Source organism: Staurois parvus, unplaced genomic scaffold (assembly GCF_062004578.1).
Source record: "Staurois parvus isolate SC_StPar_1 unplaced genomic scaffold, SC_StPar_1.0 ptg001221l, whole genome shotgun sequence".
In the NCBI taxonomy this organism is placed as follows: Eukaryota; Metazoa; Chordata; class Amphibia; order Anura; family Ranidae; genus Staurois; species Staurois parvus.
Window position 1 is genome coordinate 1429109 of NW_028319017.1, and position 6000 is coordinate 1435108.

A 6000-nucleotide genomic window follows, 5' to 3' on the forward strand; every position below is an offset into this window, starting at 1 on the left:
GCAGCCAGTAGATGTCAGACTTTTCCTGAGTGTAGTACTACATCTCAGCCAACAGATGGCAGACTTTTCCTGAGTGTAGTACTCCTCACAGCCAACAGATGGCAGACTTTTCCTGAGTGTAGTACTCACAGCCACCAGATGGCAGACTTTTCCTGAGTGTAGTACTCCTCACAGCCACTTGATGTCACACTTTTTCTGAGTGTAGTACTACATCTCAGCCAACAGATGGCAGACTTTTCCTGACTGTAGTACTACATCTCAGCCAACAGATGTCAGACTTTTCCTTAGTGTAGTACTCCTCACAGCCAACAGATGGCAGACTTTTCCTGAGTGTAATACTACATCTCAGCAAACAGATGGCTGACTTTTCCTGAGTGTAGTACTCCTCGTAGCCACTAGATGTTAGACTTTTCCTGAGTGTAGTACTCCTCACAGCCAACAGATGGCAGACTTTTCCTGAGTGTGGTACTTCTCACAGCCAACAGATGGCAGACTTTTCCTGAGTGTAGTACTTCATCTCAGCCAACAGATGGCAGACTTTTCCTGAGTGTAGTACTTCATCACAGCCAACAGATCGCAGACTTTTCCTGAGTGTAGTACTCCTCACAGCCAACAGATGGCAGACTTTTCCTTAATGTAGTACTACATCTCAGCCAACAGATGGGAGACTTTTCCTGAGTGTAGTACTCCTCGCAGCCACTAGATCAGGGGTGGGCAAACTTTTTGACTTGAGGGCCGCAATGGGTTCATATATTGGACCCGGGGGCCGGACCAAGAGTAGATGAATGATGTGTATGTGTCATCCATAGTAAGTATAGTAATATTCCCCCATAGTAAGCATAGTAATTAATCCCCCATATAGTAATTCATCCCCCATATAGTAATTCGTCCCCCATAGTAATTCATCCCCCACATAGTAATTCATCCCCCACATAGTAATTCATCCCCCACATAGTAATTCATCCCCCATATAGTAAGTCCTCCATATAGTAATTCATTCCCCATATAGTAAGTCCTCCATATAGTAATTCATTCCCCATATAGTAAGTCCTCCATATAGTAATTCATTCCCCATATAGTAAGTCCCCCATATAGTAATTCATTCCCCATATAGTAAGTCCCCCATATAGTAATTAATTCCCCATATAGTAAGTCCCCCATATAGTAATTCATCCCCCATATAGTAAGTCCTCCATATAGTAATTCATCCCCCATATAGTAAGTCCCCCATATAGTAATTCATTCCCCATATAGTAAGTCCTCCATATAGTAATTAATTCCCCATATAGTAAGTCCCCCATATAGTAATTCATTCCCCATATAGTAAGTCCCCCCTATAGTAATTCATCCCCCATATAGTAAGTCCCCCATATAGTAAGTCCCCCCCCTGTGTCAATTCACTTACCTTTGGTCCGCGCGTTCCTCTCGTATTCCCGCGCCGTTCTGGTCTTCAGGGAGGACTGTGAGAGGAGTTCGTCACGCTGCCCCGCCTACATCCTGGCTGCCCCGCCTACATCCTGACAGCTGCAGAGTCCTGACGTCCGAGAGGAGGGAGGGGGGCGGCCATCCGAGAGGGGGGGCGGCCATCCGAGAGGAGAGGAGGGAGGGGAGCGGGCGCCCGGCACACAGGAGAGCCGCATCTAAATTTGTAAAGAGCCGCGGCTTGCCGACCACTGGCCTTGCGGGAGCCTAGCTCCGCGGGCCGGATTAAAAGGTCCGCCGGGCCGTATACGGCCCGCGGGCCGTAGTTTGCCCATTGCTGCACTAGATGTTAGACTTTTCCTTAGTGTAGTACTTCATCTCAGCCAACAGATGGCAGACTTTTCCTGAGTGTAGTACTCACAGCCAACAGATGGCAACTTTTCCACAGTGTAGTACTCCTCACAGCCAACAGATGACAGACTTTTCCTGAGTTTAGTACTCCTCACAGCTACTTGATGTCACACTTTTTCTGAGTGTAGTACTACATCTCCTCAGCCAACAGATGGCAGACTTTTCCTGAGTGTAGTACTACATCTCAGCCAATAGATGGCAGACTTTTCCTGAGTGTAGTGCTCCTCACAGCCAACAGATGGCAGACATTTCCTGAGTGTAGTACTCCTCACAGCCAACAGATGGCAGACTTTTCCTGAGTGTAGTACCCCTAACAGCCAACAGATGGCAGACTTTTCCTGAGTGTAGTACTCTTCACAGCCACTAGATGTCACACATTTTCTGAGTGTAGTACCACATCTCAGCCAAGAGATGGCAGACTTTTCCTGAGTGTAATACTTAATCTCAGCCAATAGATGGCAGACTTTTCTTAAGTGTAGTACTCCTCACAGCCACTAGATGTCACACTTTTTCTGAGTGTAGTACTCCTCACAGCCAATGAATGGCAGACTTCCTGAGTGTAGTACCACATCTCAGCGAACAGATGGCAGACTTTTTCTGAGTGTAGTACTCCTCACAGCCAACAGATGGCAGACTTTTCCTGAGTGTAGTACTACATCTCAGCCAACAGATGGCAGACTTTTCCTGAGTAAAGTACTACATCTCAGCCAACAGATGGCAGACTTTTCCTGAGTGTAGTACTTCATCTCAGCCAATAGATGGCAGACTTTTCCTGAGTGTAGTACTCCTCACAGCCAACAGATGGCAGACTTTTCCTGCGTGTAGTACTTCATCTCAGCCAATAGATGGCAGACTTTTCTTGAGTGTAGTACTTCTCACAGCCAATAGATGGCAGACTTTTCCTGAGTGTAGTACTCCTCACAGCCACTAGATGTCACACTTTTTCTGAGTGTAGTACTCCTCACAGTCACTAGATGTCACACTTTTTCTGAGTGTAGTACTTCATCTCAGCCAAGAGATGGCAGACTTTTCCTGAGTGTAGTACTTCTCACAGCCAACAGATGGCAGACTTTTCCTGAGTGTTGTACTACATCTCAGACAACAGATGGCAGACTTTTCCTGCGTGTAGTACTTCATCTCAGCCAATAGATGGCAGACTTATCCTGAGTGTAGTACTCTTTACAGCCACTAGATGTCACACTTTTTCTGAGTGTAGTACCACATCTCAGCCAACAGATGGCAGACTTTTCTTAAGTGTAGTACTCCTCACAGCCACTAGATGTCACTTTTTCTGAGTGTAGTACCACATCTCAGCCAACAGATGGCAGACTTTTCCTGAGTGTAGTACTCCTCATAACCACTTTTCCCGATTGCAAATTTGCATACATTTGAGTAATTCCACACTGTTTGAGGGCTGAGCCAAACGGAAAAGTTTTAAAATTAGTTTAACCATGGTCCTTTGCGATATTGTGCAACAAAAAAAGGAAAGGGGAGAGAGGGAGTGACCAAATATGCTAATTCGATACATTGCTCTCCCTAAGTTGACACAGTGTGGTCATAAAGTATCCTAGGAGGGAGAGAGATAGTCAAGAAGTATCCTAATTGGTAGTAGCTAAAAATAAAAGACATGCAAATTGGTGTGACCATGGTCCTTTGCAATTGGATCAGAACACTCTCCCTGATGTGCTGGATGTGAGAATTTTCCTGAATGCAGTACTCCTCACAGCCACTAGATGTCACACTTTCCTCAGTGTAGCACTTCATTGCAGCCACTAAATGTCAGACTTTTCCCGAGTGTAGTACTACATCTCAGCCAACAGATGGCAGACTTTTCCTGAGTGTAGTACTCCTCACAGCCAACAGATGGCAGACTTTTCCTGAGTGTAGTACTCACAGCCACCAGATGGCAGACTTTTCCTGAGTGTAGTACTCCTCACAGCCACTTGATGTCACACTTTTTCTGAGTGTAGTACTACATCTCAGCCAACAGATGGCAGACTTTTCCTGACTGTAGTACTACATCTCAGCCAACAGATGTCAGACTTTTCCTTAGTGTAGTACTCCTCACAGCCAACAGATGGCAGACTTTTCCTGAGTGTAATACTACATCTCAGCAAACAGATGGCTGACTTTTCCTGAGTGTAGTACTCCTCGTAGCCACTAGATGTTAGACTTTTCCTGAGTGTAGTACTCCTCACAGCCAACAGATGGCAGACTTTTCCTGAGTGTGGTACTTCTCACAGCCAACAGATGGCAGACTTTTCCTGAGTGTAGTACTTCATCTCAGCCAACAGATGGCAGACTTTTCCTGAGTGTAGTACTTCATCACAGCCAACAGATCGCAGACTTTTCCTGAGTGTAGTACTCCTCACAGCCAACAGATGGCAGACTTTTCCTTAATGTAGTACTACATCTCAGCCAACAGATGGGAGACTTTTCCTGAGTGTAGTACTCCTCGCAGCCACTAGATCAGGGGTGGGCAAACTTTTTGACTTGAGGGCCGCAATGGGTTCATATATTGGACCCGGGGGCCGGACCAAGAGTAGATGAATGATGTGTATGTGTCATCCATAGTAAGTATAGTAATATTCCCCCATAGTAAGCATAGTAATTAATCCCCCATATAGTAATTCATCCCCCATATAGTAATTCGTCCCCCATATAGTAATTCGTCCCCCATAGTAATTCATCCCCCACATAGTAATTCATCCCCCACATAGTAATTCATCCCCCACATAGTAATTCATCCCCCATATAGTAAGTCCTCCATATAGTAATTCATTCCCCATATAGTAAGTCCTCCATATAGTAATTCATTCCCCATATAGTAAGTCCTCCATATAGTAATTCATTCCCCATATAGTAAGTCCCCCATATAGTAATTCATTCCCCATATAGTAAGTCCCCCATATAGTAATTAATTCCCCATATAGTAAGTCCCCCATATAGTAATTCATCCCCCATATAGTAAGTCCTCCATATAGTAATTCATCCCCCATATAGTAAGTCCCCCATATAGTAATTCATTCCCCATATAGTAAGTCCTCCATATAGTAATTAATTCCCCATATAGTAAGTCCCCCATATAGTAATTCATTCCCCATATAGTAAGTCCCCCCTATAGTAATTCATCCCCCATATAGTAAGTCCCCCATATAGTAAGTCCCCCCCCTGTGTCAATTCACTTACCTTTGGTCCGCGCGTTCCTCTCGTATTCCCGCGCCGTTCTGGTCTTCAGGGAGGACTGTGAGAGGAGTTCGTCACGCTGCCCCGCCTACATCCTGGCTGCCCCGCCTACATCCTGACAGCTGCAGAGTCCTGACGTCCGAGAGGAGGGAGGGGGGCGGCCATCCGAGAGGGGGGGCGGCCATCCGAGAGGAGAGGAGGGAGGGGAGCGGGCGCCCGGCACACAGGAGAGCCGCATCTAAATTTGTAAAGAGCCGCGGCTTGCCGACCACTGGCCTTGCGGGAGCCTAGCTCCGCGGGCCGGATTAAAAGGTCCGCCGGGCCGTATACGGCCCGCGGGCCGTAGTTTGCCCATTGCTGCACTAGATGTTAGACTTTTCCTTAGTGTAGTACTTCATCTCAGCCAACAGATGGCAGACTTTTCCTGAGTGTAGTACTCACAGCCAACAGATGGCAACTTTTCCACAGTGTAGTACTCCTCACAGCCAACAGATGACAGACTTTTCCTGAGTTTAGTACTCCTCACAGCTACTTGATGTCACACTTTTTCTGAGTGTAGTACTACATCTCCTCAGCCAACAGATGGCAGACTTTTCCTGAGTGTAGTACTACATCTCAGCCAATAGATGGCAGACTTTTCCTGAGTGTAGTGCTCCTCACAGCCAACAGATGGCAGACATTTCCTGAGTGTAGTACTCCTCACAGCCAACAGATGGCAGACTTTTCCTGAGTGTAGTACCCCTAACAGCCAACAGATGGCAGACTTTTCCTGAGTGTAGTACTCTTCACAGCCACTAGATGTCACACATTTTCTGAGTGTAGTACCACATCTCAGCCAAGAGATGGCAGACTTTTCCTGAGTGTAATACTTAATCTCAGCCAATAGATGGCAGACTTTTCTTAAGTGTAGTACTCCTCACAGCCACTAGATGTCACACTTTTTCTGAGTGTAGTACTCCTCACAGCCAATGAATGGCAGAC